Consider the following 16,298-nt stretch of genomic DNA (forward strand, 5'->3'; position numbering starts at 1 on the left):
TGTTGCAAATGACCAGATTTCATTTTTGACTGCTGTATAGTATTCTGTAGAGTACATATCCCAGAATTTCTTTATCCAGTCTTCTGTTGATAGGCATTTAGGTTGAATCTGTGAAAACGCTGGGCCAAATGTGATTTTAAATGTTTTCTCCAGTATGATTTCCTCATTTCTTGGGTCCAAAGCAAATTCATTCAACTTTCAATGTATATTTACTGAGCATTGCTTTAGGACCTAAGTATATAGAAGGTCACAAAAAGAGGACCAAAAACTCTACATTATCCACACAGAGCTCACATTCTTGTTGGACTGAAGCTTTCCTTATCACCTCCTTGTGTCTGTGAGTGAAAGCCAACAGAAAGGACAGCTTTACCTAATTTGACAGTTGGAATGAAAGACAGAAGAAAAGAGATTATAAAAGTAGTCATGCCACTAGCAGTCATAGACAGATCAATGTATTGCCTCTTGAGCAAAAAGCCAGGTTTGCACACACACACACACACACAGTGTATATAAGGTAGAAATTGTGTGTGTATATCATTCAATGAATGCCTGCTTTGTTGTTGGCACCCTACTAATGACATTTTACATGTTACTTAATCTTCAGAGATAGAAACTATCCTCCTTTTATGGAGGAAGAATCTGAGACTCAGAGAGATTAAAACAATACATCAAGGCTTATATTGCTTCAAATATTATGTATGCTCTTTTCTTCCTGTTACTCTAACTAATCAATTATTAATTCATCCACCATTTAGTAAACTTTATTGAATGTCATTCCTGGCTTGTAATGTGTCAGTTACTACAGATAAAGGTGGTAGATAAAATAGTCTCTTCCCTTAGGAGCTGTCCTGGTGGCAGCAGTGAAATACAAACAAAAATTATAATGTGCCAGATTGGTTCCAGGATAGCTGAACAGAGAGGCCCTGCACTGGCCTCCACCACAGAAGAGAACCAGAACATAAAGGAAGGACTGCATTTCTAGGAGACTGAGAGAAAATTTCAGTAAAGGTGTGATAGGAACCCTGAACAGCACAGAGACTCCACGAGTCAGCAGAGGAAGGGAGGGAAGGAGGGAGGGAGAGAGAGAAAGAGAGAGAGAGAAGCATAAAGTACATCACACTTTCTACCCTGGCTGGGAGGTCAGGGGGAGGCCATTTAGCTGGGAAAAGATAAGAGAAAAGCTTTATGATCCCTACCCTCCATCATTGTCACATACTGACAGTCCTCACACAGAATTTCACAGTCCTCACTGCCCTGATAGGTTGACTGGGGTCCAAGCAACTGCTTTGCTCCAAAAAAGAAACCCACATTGGCTACCTCAACCCCTACAGCTCCAGACTGACAGCTGTGGTACAGTTGCTTTTAAACTCCATTTTGTCTTAGAGGACTGCAAGAAACCCCACTGCTACCAGAAGCTCCCAGGAGCTGGAGCCAGGGTTCTTCACAGGGCAGAGAAAAGAACATTTTGCATCCTGAAGCTGCAGGATTCCTGTGCACAAGCCGTGGAGCAATGCTTACTTATCCACCGTGATCTAGGGAAGATTCTACTGCTTCTTGGGGCTTGGTACCAGCAGCAACCTATACACAAGCCATGAAGACCAGACCCGAGGAAGCCCCCACAACCCACCCTGCATCTCCTAAAACAGGGTGCTGGGTTGCCAGGGCATAAACCCCAGCATCACCACTGCATGCTCTATGGGAATTGGGGGATATCCTTTCTCTGTACTGAAGCTCTGGTACTGTGGCTGTTGGTGCTACAATCTATGGAGTAACTTACACTCAAATGTGGGACAAGGAGGATTCTGTAGATGTTCCTCTGCTTCGAGTTGGCAGCTACAGAACCAAAATCCCCAGTAAAACCTGCTCTCACTCTGTGGGACCTGGGGAAGGATTCTACTGCATTCTGAAGCTCTGGAACCATGGTTCTTTATTTAATAAGTTTCAGGGACACCTGTGCTCTCCTGTAGGCCCAGAGGAAGGCCCTATCTATATTTCTCTCTCTCCAGGCTTGCACCTGAACCTGCTAATGAACAATCCCAGTATAACCTGAAATCACTATATAATACCTTAGTAAGGTACCTTCTGAGTACAGGAGCTCTGGTACTGTGACTGTTGTTTTATTCTACAGTAACCTGAGTTCCCTCTGAAATATCTGGCTAAGGATCCCAGTGCATTCTGCAGATCTGGGTACTGACTATTTATTACATGAGTCCTGGGACCTGGGAAAGGCCCTCACTGAAACCCATTGATCTAGGTTTGCACCTGCTATTGCACAACCCCCTGCACAACCTGTGGTCAACCTGTAGGGTGTAGTAAGTTATCCCTCAATGTCTTCAGCTCAGGGACTGAGACTGTGGGGGCTATATTCCACATAGTCACTGCAGATCGATCCATGGGAACTGGGAGAACTCTATCTGAATTCCAGTGCGTCAGACGCATGGCTGTCAGTGTGTAACTCCATGCATACACTGAATGTCAAATCTGAGACCTAGTTAAGATATCAACTGCATTATGCAGTCCTAGGACTGTGATTCTTAACTCTCTGAATCCTGGAAACAACTATCCTTGACCTGTGGACCTGTGGAATGCTCTTTCTCCACTTCGATGCTCCAGTTCCAAGGCTGCCAGTGTACAATCCCCAGCATAGCCTATGATTTTCCCATGGTAACTCAGCAAGTTATCCTTCTTGTCCTGCAGCTCCAGGCTGTGACTATTGGCACTACATTCCTCAGAGTCACCAGGACCCATATCACAGAACCTTGGGAAGATCCTAAGTGGATTCAACTATTCCAGGCTCACAAGTACCCATGTACATCCCCAGCATAATCTGTTTCACCCTGTGGGACATGGACAAGAAAATCCTTATGTCATTCAGGGCTAGAACTGGGAATGTTGATGCTATAAGCCCTGCAATCAACAAGACCTGCCGGGAAGAATCTAGGGAGGTTCCCATCAATATTACACAGTTCCACGGCCACAGCTATTGGTGCTAGAAGCCCCAGTGTTACTCAGGCTTGTCTGATGGGGTGCCAGGAATATAGCTATTGCCATCACAAACTCCATGATTGACAATCAACTCTTTGGGGCTTGAAAGTTCACACCTTTGGAAGTCCATGTCCACTTCAAAGTCAGACTACTACCTCCATGAGCTGCTACAGACTATAAACTAGACAACTATGGCTTCCATAGATAATGCTTACACTGATTACAGCTAAAGAAATCACTAAATGTTTACACTTCTGAGCTCACATGAAATCAAAGCAAAAGCAACAACCTATCTGAAACTGCCTTTCATCTAAACAAAAAATTTTTCTCATGAAAGCTGCTCCACGAAGATGAAAGAACTGTTAAACCAGATGCAAAGGTGACAACACAGGGACACTGGGAATGTGAAAAAGCAAGGGAGCATGGCAACTTGCGAACAATTCAAGAGTTTTTCAGAAATAGAACCTTGAATTGAGGAAAATCGGTGAAGTGCCTTAAGAGGAATTCAAATAATGATCCTGAGGAAACTTAACATGGTGAGAGAGAATACAGATATACAATTCAAAGAAATGAAGAAAACAGCGCATCTGGGAAATTCTCTAGGAACAATCATGGGCCCCACTGTCAGTGGGGCAAGATAGCCTGGGGGGCAGAGGTGTAGGAAAGAACTGGCATAGGAATTACACAATACCCCAGGCACAGAGCAGCCCTAGAAAGATGATGCCCCTTCCCCTGGTCCTCACACAGGTAACGATGCCCAAAGCAGGGCACTGCCAGCAAGAGGCTCTGTGCACCGCCTTGAACAAATGCTCATCTACACATCAGCACTTTGCTTGCCGACAGCTGGGGCCTGCCTCAAAATGCCTGGGAAGTTTTGTTCTCACAAAGAGGTGAAGCTGGTCCCCTGTGACTTCTGTCCTTATCATCAACTCAACAGTGATAATCAGATGATCAGTTCGCTTCAGCACACTTTGCACAGCCAGGAGGAGGCTGACTTTGGGCCAGCCCGTGGATTCGGCTGCAGAATCCCGACATCCCTTCCCCGTGGGGGGACCTTGTCTAATGGGTAAGTGACCACGGTACTGGAGCCCAGTCCACCTGCTGTCCCCAGCACATGCTGCCATGAGGCCTCTTACACTCAGCTGGCCAGAGTGTGGCCTTTAGCAAGTTGGTCCACACAGGAGCTCACTGCTGTTCTGAACAAGAGCCAGGAAGTTTAAGTGATTTCCTTTGTTTTAAATCTGTACTTACACATCCTCATGGGTTCCACCCTCCGCCCCCACCAACTATTACTCATCCACCCAGCATGTGAAGGGGAAACGTGTGTGTCACCCAGGCAGGGTGGCAGTGGCTCCTCCAGGGCACACACCTTGGTCCCTGGCCAGCCTCTATGGGCCTGGTGTCCAGCAGAGCGCCTCTGGTAGCAAAGGTGTGTGGGGCAGGGGGAACCCCCAGGGGCCTGGGGGCCGCCCCGGGGTGCCTAGATGCGCTGTTCAGTGATCTGGAAGACCATGCCCACCCAGCTCTGGGGTCCCCAGCAGCTCCTTTGGTCCTGTCTGTGCAGGTGCCAGGAGGTGGGCCTAGCTATGCACACGTGTGCACAGGTGCATGGGAGCTGCAGCCCCTGCAGGTCCCTGGCCTTAAGCACTGCTCAGCATTCATGGAAGGTCTCCTCACCTGCTTTTCCCAGACTGGCCCATTAGTGTCATGTAAGACGTTTTTAAGTTATATTTATTTATTTATTTATTTATTTTTTTAAAGTTGCACAAAACACTAAGACTGAAAGGCTGAACTCTTTCTCCTTGAAAAGCTTTGTCTTCTCTCTGAACTTCCTTCCCCACTCGGTGCATAGAGCCCAGAAGTCGCCCTGGCTCCCGCAATGGACTCTTCTGTCTGTAGCTGTGATTTAGGTTTGAGTTTCTGTGCGTCTGGTCCAGCCCAGCGTGTGCGTGTGTGCGTGAGAGACCTGGTCCATTGCTGCACTGCGTTCAGCCCATCTGTGCCTTCTCTCTGGAGGAGGGAACCCCCTCTGCCATGGGGCTCTCCTTCTCTGAGGCCCCGGCCCTGGCCGGGGCTTTAGAGAAACTGAACTGTTACAAGCCCTGCCCGGTGCCTGTCAAACCCCCGCAGAAGTCCGTAACTTCTTGAATAAAGGCCCCGGAGACCAAAAAAAGAAGAAAAAAAGAAAAAAAATAAATGAAGAAAACATGCATAATATTGATATATTGATGAGAAATTCAGCGAAGAGAGATCATTCAAAAGAACTAATAAATTTTGGAGCTAAAAGTTTCAACCAATGAAATAAATAATACAATTGAGAGTTTCAAAAACAGAATAGAACAAGCAGAAGTGAAGAATTTCTGCTACTGAGGACAGAGTTTTTGAAATAACAAAGCCAGAGAAAAATAATTTTTAAAATGAATGAAGAAATGAGACACCATTTAGTGATCAAATATTTTTAGCAAATTTAAAAATAATGAAATCATACCATGTATCTTCTCAGACCACAAAGGCAAAAACTATAAATAACACAAGAGGAACAATATAAAACTTACAAACATGTGGAAATTGAGCAGTATGTTCCTGAATGGCTGACGGATTACTGAAGAAACCATAATACGTAGTGAAATAAGCCAGTCCCCAAAAGACAAATACCAAATGTTCTTCATGATCTGTTCTGACTATTAAAGTACTTAAAAGGTATAGGAGTGAAATAGACACTTTGAGCCCTTTTCTCAACTGTTGAGAAACAGTTTTTTTTTTCTACATACTATTTGTTGAACTCTTTACTTAGTATAGGGTTAATCTTATCTCAGAACCAGGTGGCTTTACAACTCAATTTTTAAAAGATTTAATTATTTATTTGAAGGGAGAGAAGGAGAGGGAGAGACAGAGAGATGGAGAGGGAGAGACAGAGAGATGGAGAGGGAGAGAGAGATCTTCCATTCATTGGTTCACTCCCCAAATGGCTGCAAAGGTCAGAGCTGGGCTGATCCAAAGCCAGAAACCTGGAGCTTCTTTTGGATCTCCAGGGACTTGGTTCATTTTCTGCTGCATTCCCAGGCACATTACCAGGGAACTAGATTGGAACTAGAGCATCCAGGCCTCAAATTGGTGCCCATTTGGGATGCTGGCATTATATGCAGAGGCTTTACCCACTACACTACAATGCTATCCCCTGTAACTCAAAAAATATGAAACATTTAAAGAGGTGCTGCCTCCAATACTGCTCAAACTTTAAAATAATGAAAAGGCTGAAACTTCACCAAATTCTGTTTCTGAGGCCAGTATTACTCTGATACCCCCCCAAAATAAATAAAATACAATAAATAAATAAATAAATAAATAAAAGCACAGCATAAAAAGGAAACTAAAATGGAAGCCAGGTTCTAGTCCCGGTTGCTTCTCTTCCAGTTCAGCTCTCTGCTATGGCCTGGTAGGGCAGTGGAGGATGGCCCAAGTGCTTGGGCCCTACACCTAAATAGGAGACTGGGAAGAGGCACCTGGCTCCTGGCTTCGGATTGGCATAGCTCCGGCTATTGAGGCCATTTGGGGAGTGGCCCAACGGGGGGAAGACCTTTCTCTCTGTTTCTCTCTCTCACTGTCTGTAACCCTACCTATCAAATAAATAAATCTTTAAAAAATAATAAAAAAAATTTTTATTAAAGGAAAAAAAAGGAAACTAAAAATCAATATCCTTGATGAACATAGATGCAAAAGTTCTCAACAAAATATTAGCAACCAAATATAGCATTACATCACAAAGATTATGTATTATGATAAAGTGGGGTTTATTCCTGTGATGCAAAGATGTTTTGACATTCAGAAATCAATCAATATATAAAGGGCAGGCATTTTGACTCAACAGGTTAAATTACAACTTGAAATGCCCATATCATATATCAAAGTGCTGATTTAAAATGTGAATGCTCTGCTTCCAGTAAAACTTCCTGCTAATGCAGCATGGGCAGGAACAGATGGTGGCTCAAGGGCTTGAACTCCTGCCACTGACATGGTAGACTTGGATGGAATGCTAGACTGGTTTCAGCTTTGTCCAGCCACACCTTTGCATGCATTTGAGGGAGTGAACCAGTAAATGGGAGACAATAGTCTTTCTTTCTCTTTGTAATTCTGCCTTTCAATTAGATAGAAACAAATATATAAATATCAAATGGGAAAATAAGTAAATACAATAAATCACATCAATAAAATAAAGAACAAAAACCATAGAATCAACTCAATACTTGTAGGTAGATCACCTCATTAGATTCAACATCTCTTCATGATAATAACTCTCAACAAATTTGGTAACAGGAACATGGGTCAAAATTATAAAGGCTATATATAATAAAAACACAATCAAATCACCCTTAATTGGGAAAGGCTGAAATCATTTTCCCTCAGTTATGGAACAAGATAAGGATGTTCATTTTCATTACTCTAATTTAATATTGTATTGGAAGTATTAGAAAGAGCAGTTATGGAAGACAAAGAAATAAAAGGCATCAAAACTGAAAAAAGAGGAAGTTAAACTATATGTGTTTGCAGATGACATAATTTTATACATGGAAAAACCTAAAATTTCCCCTAACAAGCTATTAGAACTTATAAACCAGTTCAGTAGTGTCATGGATCCAAAACCAAGATAAAAACAGTAGCATTTATACAAACAAATATTGATATCACAGGAAGGAAAGTCAAGAAAAAAATCCCATTTATTGTAACTACAAAAGTAAGTATTTAGAAATAAACTAGACCAGAATAATGAAATATTTCCGCAACTGAAAGTATAAAATACTGATGAAAGAAATCCTCAAGGACACACACACAGATGGAAAGATATTCCTTGTTCATGGGTTGAAATAATCAATATCATTAAAATATCCATGCTTCTTGCAACAATCTACTGGTATCAAAATGCCAGTGACTTTATTTTAAACCTTAGGAAAAGCAATCCAAAAATTCCTTTGGAACCACAAAAAGCCGAGAATAGCCAAAGTGATCCTGAGCACTAAATAAAGCTTGGGGGCCAAGTGATGTAATATAATGGATTAAGCTACCATTTTGGAAGGCTGTATCCCCTATCAGAGCACCAGTTTAAGTTCCAGCCACTCCATATACATGCAGCTTCTTTATAATGCCCCTGGAAGGAAGCAGATTATGGGTCAAGATCTTGGGACCCTGCCACCTGTGTGGGAGACCTGGATGAAGCTCTAGTTTCCTGGCTTCAACCTGATCCAGCTCTGGATGTTGTGGGAATTTGGAAGATAAGCTAGTTGATGAAAATTTCTCTTTATCTCATCTTTTCCTGCCTCTCCGTCACTCTGCCTTGCAAATAAATATATATAAATAAATAATAAAATAAATAAAATAAAATAATAAATAAATAAATAAAAAATATATATAAATAAATAGTAACTCTGCTTTTCAAGTAAATAAACCCTTGCAAAAAGAGAGAGAGAGAGAGAGAGAGAGAGCGAGCTTCTATTTGCTGCTTCACTTCCCATATGGCTGAAACAACTGGAGCTCTGCCAATGCAAAGCCAGGAGCCAGGAGTTTCTTCTAGTTCTCCCACACAAGCACAGGGACCCAAGCACTTGAGCCATATTCTATTGCTTTCCCAGGCCATAGCAGAGAGTTGGATTGGAAGTGCAGCAGCTTGGAATTGAACCAGAGCCCATAAAGGATACTGGCATTGCAGGCAGTAGCTTTAAGTGCTATGTCACAGCACTGGCCCCAGGCTATTTATTTTTGTGTGTTGATTTTATATCCTGCCACTTTCTCAAACTCTTCTATGAGTTACAAAAGTCTCTTAGTGGAATCTTTTGGATACCCTATATATAGAATCATGTCATCTGCAACTAGGGATTGTTTGACTTCCTCCTTTGCAATTTGTATCCCTTTAGCTCTGGTTAAAACTTACAGGACTGTATTGAACAGCAATGGTGAGAGTGGGCATCCTTGTCTGGTTCTGGATCTCAGTGGGAATGCCTCAAACTAACCCATTCAATAGGATGCTGACTGTGAGTTTTCCTTAAATTGCCTTGATTGTGTTGAGGAATCTTTCTTCTATACCCAATTTGCTTTAAGTTTTCATCATGAAAGAATGCTGTATTTTACTAAATGCTTTCTCTGCATATATTTAGCTATCTTATGGTTTTGTTCTTCAATTAATGTGATGTATCACATTGATTTGCAAATGTTCAACCATCCCTGCATGCAAGAGATAAATTGCACTTGGTCTGGGTGAATGATCTTTCTAATGTGTTGTTGGATTCAATTGGCTAGTATTTTGTTGAGGATTTTTATGTCCATGTTCATCAGGGAAATTGGTCTATGGTTCTTTGTGATATATTTTTAGGTTTAGGAAATAAGGTGATATTGGTTTCATAGAAGGAGCTTTGGAGGATTCCATCCCTTTAAATTGTTTTGAATAGCTTGAGAGGAATTGGTGTTAGTTCAGTAATGAATCCATCTAGTCTTGGGCTTTTCTTTGTAAAGAGGGTCTTTATTACTGATTGAATTTTGATCTTGGCTATTGCTCTATTTAGGTTTTTCTGTGTTCATGGTTGACTTTATTTTTTTTTTTATTTTTTATTTTATTTTATTTTATTTTTTGACAGGCAGAGTGGACAGTGAGAGAGAGAGACAGAGAGAAAGGTCTTCCTTTGCCGTTGGTTCACCCTCCAATGGCCGCTGCGGCTGGCGCACTGCGGCTGGCGCACTGCGCTGATCCGATGGCAGGAGCCAGGAGCCAGGTGCTTTTCCTGGTCTCCCATGGGGTGCAGGGCCCAAGCACTTGGGCCATCCTCCACTGCACTCCCTGGCCACAGCAGAGAGCTGGCCTGGAAGCGGGGCAACCGGGACAGAATCCGGCGCCCCGACCGGGACTAGAACCTGGTGTGCCAGCGCCGCTAGGCGGAGGATTAGCCTAGTGAGCCACGGCGCCGGCCTCATGGTTGACTTTAAAGAGGTTGTGTGTGTCCAGGAATGTATCCATTTCTTCTAGCTTTCCCAATTTGTTGGCATAAAGCTCTTTTTAGTAGTTCTTGATGATTCCTTTTATTTCTGTGGTATCTGTTGTTACATATAATTTTTAATCTTTAATTTTATTGATTTGGGTCTTCTCCCTCTCTTTTTTTAGGTTAGTTGGAAAAATGATGTGTCAATTTTGTTTGTTTTTTTTTGAAAAGCCAGCTCTGCCTTTCACTAATCTTTTATATTGTTTTTTTTTTTTTTTTTGGTTTAAATTTTGTTTATTTCTTCTCTGATTTTTAATTATTTCTTTTCTGCTACTAGTTTTGGGTTTGGTTTGCTGTTTGTTTTTTTTTTAGGTCATTGAGATGCATTGATAGTTCACTTATTTGGTGCCTTTCCAATTTTTTAATGTAGGCACCAATTGCTAAAACGTCCTTCTAAACACTGCTTTTGCTGTATCTCATCAGTTTTGATATGATGGAAAGTCATATTAATAAGCTTCCAGAAATTTTTTGATTTCTCTTTTTATTTCTTCTATGATCCACTGTTCATTCAGGAACATAATATATTGTTCAGTCCTCATGTGCTTGTATATGTCCTAGAGATTCTTGAATTGTTGATTTACAGCTTCATTCCATTGTGGTCAGAGAAGATGCATGGTATAATTTTGATTTTTTTGAATTTGCTGAGACTTAAATTATGTCCTAGCATGTGGCCTATCCTAGAGAAAGTTTCATGTACTAGTGAGAAGAATGTGCATTCTGTGGCTGTGGGATGAAAAGTTCAGTAAATATCCATTCAGTCCATGTGGTCTATAGTGCTGATTAACTCTGTTTTTTCCTTGCTGATTTTCTGTCTGGTTGATCAGTCCATTGCTGAAAGTAGGGCATGTTGGAATCTATGTCTTCCTTTAGATCCATTAACACTTCTTTTAAATAGCCTGGTTTATAATACATTTATAATAGTCAATCTTCCTGTTGAATTGATCCCTTAACTTTAGATAGTGCCCTTCTTTGTCTCTCTCTCTCTTTTTAAAGATTTATTTGTTTATTTTAAAGTTGGAATTACACAGAGAGAGGTGAGGGAGAGGGAGAGGGAGAGGGAGAGGGAGAGGGCGAGGGAGAGGGAGAAGGAGAGTGAGAGAGAGAGAGAAGTCTTCCATCCGCTGGTTCACTCCCCAATTGGCCACAACGGCCAGAGCTGCACTGAACCAAAGCCAGGAGCCAGGAGCTTCTTCTGGGTCTCCCACGCAGGTGCAGGGGCCCAAGAAGTTGGGCCATCTTGTACTGCTTTTCCAGGCCATAGCAGAGAGCTGTATTGGAAGTGGAGCAGCCAGGTCTCGAACTGGCACCCGTATGGGATGCCGGCACTTCAGGCCAGGGTGTTAACCCACTATGCCACAGCACTGGCCCTCTTTTTTGTCTCTTTTAGCAGTTGTTGTGTTAAAGTCTGTGTTGTCTGATATTAGGATCTTTACACAAGCTCTTTTTTGATTTCTGCTAGCATGGAGTATCTTTTCCCATCCTCTCACTTTCAGTCTGCATGTCTTTTTTGGTGAGATGTGTTTCTTGTTGGAAACAAATAGTTGGATTTTGTTTTGCAATGCATTCAGCCAGTCTGTATTTTTTAACTGGATAGTTGAGGCCTTTTATATTCGAGGTGACTATTGATAAGTAATGACTTGGTCCTGCCATTTTTCCATAAATATTCCTATTGTTTACTTTAGATTTCCTTTGTACTTTTACTGGAATATTTTCTACCTTCACTTTCTTTCATAGTAATAACCATGTTTCTGTGTTTCTGTTTGTAGCACATCCTTGAGCTTCTTTCACAAGGCTGGATAAGTGGTGACAAATTCCTTCAATTTCTGTTTGTTATGGAAGATGTTTATTTCACCTTCATTCATAAAAGAGAGCTTTGCAGGGTGAAGTATTCTAAATTGACAGCTTCTTTCTCTTATAATTTGGAGTATTTCTTGCCATTCTTCCTAGCCTATAGGGTTTCAGATGAGAAGTCAGCTGTGATTCTAAGTGGAGATCCTCTGAAAATAATCTGGCATTTCTCTGGTGCACAGCTTAGAATGTTTATGTTTTACTGTGGAGAAAGAGAGAGAGAGGGAGAGAGAGTGAGAGGGAGAGAGAGAGAGAGAGGTCTTCCATCCTCTGGTTCACTCCCCAAATGGCCTAAACGGCCAGAGTTAGGCTGTTGAGGTGCAGGGACTTAAGGATTTGGGCCATCTTTTACTGCTTTCAGGCCATAGCCAAGAGCTGGATTGGAAGTAGAGCAACCAGGACTCAAACCAGTGCCCATACATAATGCTGGCACTGAATATAGCAGCTTCATCTGCTATGCCACAGCAATGGCCCCTAACACTGCTTTTTAGCTGTCTAATTCCTTCTTCTTCTTTTTTTTTGGGGGGGGGGCGGTCTGGCTATAAAATTTCCAGAGATTTGTCTTCTAACTCAGATATTCATTCTTCTGCTTCACCAATTCTGTTCTTAATTCTTTTCACTGCATTTTTTTTTGTTCTATTGAATTATTCATTCTCAATATTTTGTTTTGTTTTCTCCTTAAAATCTCAACTTAATAGAAGAAGCTTTCATTTGTGTTCTGTATGGATTTATTTAGTTCATGTATTTGCTTCTAATTACTTCTAAGTAATGCTATGATCAATTTTTTGAATTCTGTTTCTGACATTTCTTCAATCTCTTCATGTTAGCTTTCTAATATTGAAGTGTTGTGTTCTTTTTGGGGCTTTGATGTTATCTTCCTTATTCTTATTCCTTGAATTGCTGTGTTTATTTTTAGGTGTTTGTGGAGATACTTTTTTTTTTCTTTTCCCTGTGATGGCTGCTATCTTTGGGCTATGCCTCTTTGGCTTAGTGGAGTACCCATTCTTTCAGCAAATACTCAAAGGCATGTGCTGGGTGTGGTTAGGGAGCTCCATTCAGTGCTCCAGGATGAGGGGTGTCCAAAGTGCACCCAAGTTGAGCATGGTAAATCTCTCTCTCTCTCTCTCTTTTTTTCAATCAGAGGGAAGGTTTGTTCAGCTCTATTGGAGTAATCTCATGCTCACCTCCTCTCCTGCAAAGAGACCAATGCCTGGACACTAACTCCAGTGGGTACAGTATTCATCCACGCTGCCACAAGAACCACACAGAGGATCCATGCAGTCCTCAGTGTGAGCACAGATCACTTGGCAATGGACCTTACCAGGGAATCAGGGAGCCCCAAGTGTGTAGAGCTACCCACAGTGACTGCCCAAAGACTCAGCCACACCCTGCACCCTCCAGTGCAGCCACAGTATTTTCACAGTCCTAGCAAACAAGGCTCCCACACTCATGAGCACCCAACCCCCCTGTCAATTCTCCCAGCCACACTCAGGCATTGCCTCTCAGCTGGTTGCTGGGTGCTCAGACAAGCTGATGCAACTGTTATATATGTACAAAATGACACCCACCCCCTCTCCACTAGTTACATGATGCCAGTGCTGGGTGGTAGAGGAGAGAGAAACATGCCCCCTTTTTCCCTCTAGGTTGGCAGGTGCACTGTACCTCACAGGGCTCCAAGCTGTATTCATACCATGCTCTTCTGAGTGCTTTATTAGTATTGTTTTGGGCTGCTGTAGTCTTGTCTCACCTCACTCTCCAAAGCTTGTGCTGAGGCTCTTGGCTTTTGGGATCCTGAATTGTGCACATACACACCTTCCACATATGTCCACAGTGTCCTTCTAATTCGAGTGGTGTTTCCTTTGACTTTCTCTCCTTAACTCTTCTCTGAGATTGTACTCTCTCCATTTTTTTAAAACTATCTTCCCCTAGACTAGAGTAGTAAGCTCCTTCCCAATTCTGCCATCTTGTAAATTTCTCCCACTCCTTTATTTTTTGAAGATTTTTAATTTATTTGAAAGGCGGAATTAAACACAGAGAGAGAGGGAGGGAGGGAGGGAGAGAGAGAGAGAGAGAGATCTGTTGGTTTGTTCCCCAGATTCTTGCAACATTTAGGGCTAGACTAGGCTGAAGTAAATCCAGGAATCCCATATAGATTGTAGGGACTCAAGTAACAGAGCCAACTCCTGCTGCCTCCCGAGAGGCACATCAATAAGAAGATGGTTTGGAAGCAAAGTAGACAGGTCTTGAACCAGGCACTTCAATATGGGATGCAGTGTCAAAGTGGTGGTGGCTTAACCAGCTGTGCCACAGCATCAGCACCTAAAACATTTCAATGTGCATTTTCAGATATAAAACTTAGTTTTGTTCATTTAATTTCTGTTTAAGGACATTCTATAATGTAATAATGCCACTTAAGAAATTGAAACCCTATAGGTGTCCCTTACATCTTTTAGAATACAATAGAAACACCTTAAGTTAGGCCCTCTTGGTGCTTCATGAACAGGTTCCTGCATAATTTTCACACATTCAGATACAAAGCTACTTGAAAGCCAGCTTCAGATACCATCCGCCACAAATAGAACATTTTTCCAAGTCCATGATTATACTTGCTCATTTCTCTCCCAGATTTACTTATACCAGAATCCTTGTCATGGCTCTATAATGGGTACAGTCTCTATTTCTAGTCCTTTTATTATTTTTTACAGTCTATTTTAGAATCTGTTCTTTGGATTATGACCCTCCCTCCTCTACTTGACCTTGAGTGTGTGACTTATGGTTTTCTCTTGTTTTCAGCATTTCCAACAATCCTATCCACAGTGAAACCCTGGTGACTACTTCATTCCCACCCTTGCCTTCCTGAAAAGATAGTGGAATCAGGTGCTTGTTAATCATGAGATGTAAAAAGTGAGTACTGGGGCCACATTGTGGCATGTGGGTAAACCTGCCACCTGCAATGCTGGCATTCCATGTTAAGTGCCAGTTTGTTTATGGCTGTTTCTCTTTTAGTCCAGCTCCCTGATAATGGGAAGAGCAGCAGAAGATGACACAAGTGTTTGGGCCACTGTCCCTCAGGTAGGAGACCTGGATGAAGCCCCTAGCTTTCCCCTGGCCCAGCCTCCATGGTTGCAGCCATCTGAGGAGTGAACACATGGATGGAAGATCTCTGTTTCTCCTTCTTTCTCTGTAACTCCGACACTCAACATGAATAAAAAACTTTAAAAGGTGAGTTATCCGGAAGCTCTTAAGGATGGGTACAATTGACCCACGCAATATGTAGGCTGGACTTTATAAAGCAATGGATAATTGGGTGCTTTACCCAGGTTGTCTTTTCTAGAGAGAGCTGGAGATACGTAGAACAAGACTTCATAATAGTCTCTTGTACTACTAACCTCCCTGCTGACCAACTCTCTGCTGTTTGTATTTTTTATCACAAAGTTAATTGAGGCTACAATTTAGAAATGATAATATAGGTCATCTCCTGAGACCATACATGGATTCTTTTAACTAAAATACAAAATATGGATTTCAGGAAAGTCTTCAGTCATCCATTGATGGATTACTTTTACATATAACTTTTAGTTGTTATTTCAAGGATGCAGTTCTACAATAAGCTTTAAAGATTCTCATTATTTTAGATTCCTGCTACCAGACATGCCAAAATATTTCTTAGAATCAATATTTTGCATGTACAGTATATTATGGTTGTTTAGTATTGCAGCTAGAACATGGTGAGAATAAGTATACTATTATTTAGTATGAAAATAGTAAGAACAAAAGAGAAGTTTGGTTTAAGAAATGCTGTCATTTACTGCACTGGCTGCTGCTGTTGCTTTAGATCATTCTGTGTATTTAAGTGAAACTGCCAATATTTGTTCTCAGCTTGCTTCCTCCTATCGCTCCTGCCTTTGTTCCATCCTGTAATTGTTCAAAAGGGGCTTGATAGATAAGTGTTGCTTAATGGTGCTGGTATGTATTTTGGGACTCTAGGATATTGTTTCTTACCTTCTCATCATATTTCATTGTGGACTTTGATTTTTAGAAAATAAGTGACCCCATTGAACTACCTGCCCAAAGCAGCTCTTATGATTCCAGACTTGGCAACAAGTGACAGAATCACTGTGTGAGAATCCACAGGTGAGCTCACAGAATTGGCTAGCAGGTGGCTCAGGAGCTAGTGTGGGATAACAATGGAAATGAAGACAGTCTTCATGCATGGTGGTCAACAGGAGAAAGGAGAGCTTGCTTTTGTAAAGGGGGAAGCACTAAATAGGACATGCCTTTTCTAGCAATACTGACTTTCTGGCGCTTATGAAATCATGCTGAATAAAAACACCAAAATAAAGTCCATAAAACTACCCAAAACACGAAGGAGCCAAACTGATTTTCCAGTCACAAACAGGTCAACGTGAGCCAGTTGGCTTAGACCACAAGCAGTTCCCTGTA

At 41.7% G+C, this 16,298-nt stretch overlaps 1 long non-coding RNA gene across 1 annotated transcript in view; it reads right to left on the minus strand.

The window, feature by feature from the left end:
- LOC149125562 (uncharacterized) overlaps window positions 1-16,298 on the minus strand; it is a 122,707-nt gene that overhangs the window by 23,311 nt on the left and 83,098 nt on the right. The gene's annotated exons all lie outside the window — the stretch shown is intronic.

The sequence above is a fragment of the Oryctolagus cuniculus genome, chromosome 7 (assembly GCF_051225735.1).
Source record: "Oryctolagus cuniculus isolate XC-2025 breed Fujian yellow rabbit chromosome 7, ASM5122573v1, whole genome shotgun sequence".
NCBI classification, from domain to species: domain Eukaryota; kingdom Metazoa; phylum Chordata; class Mammalia; order Lagomorpha; family Leporidae; genus Oryctolagus; species Oryctolagus cuniculus.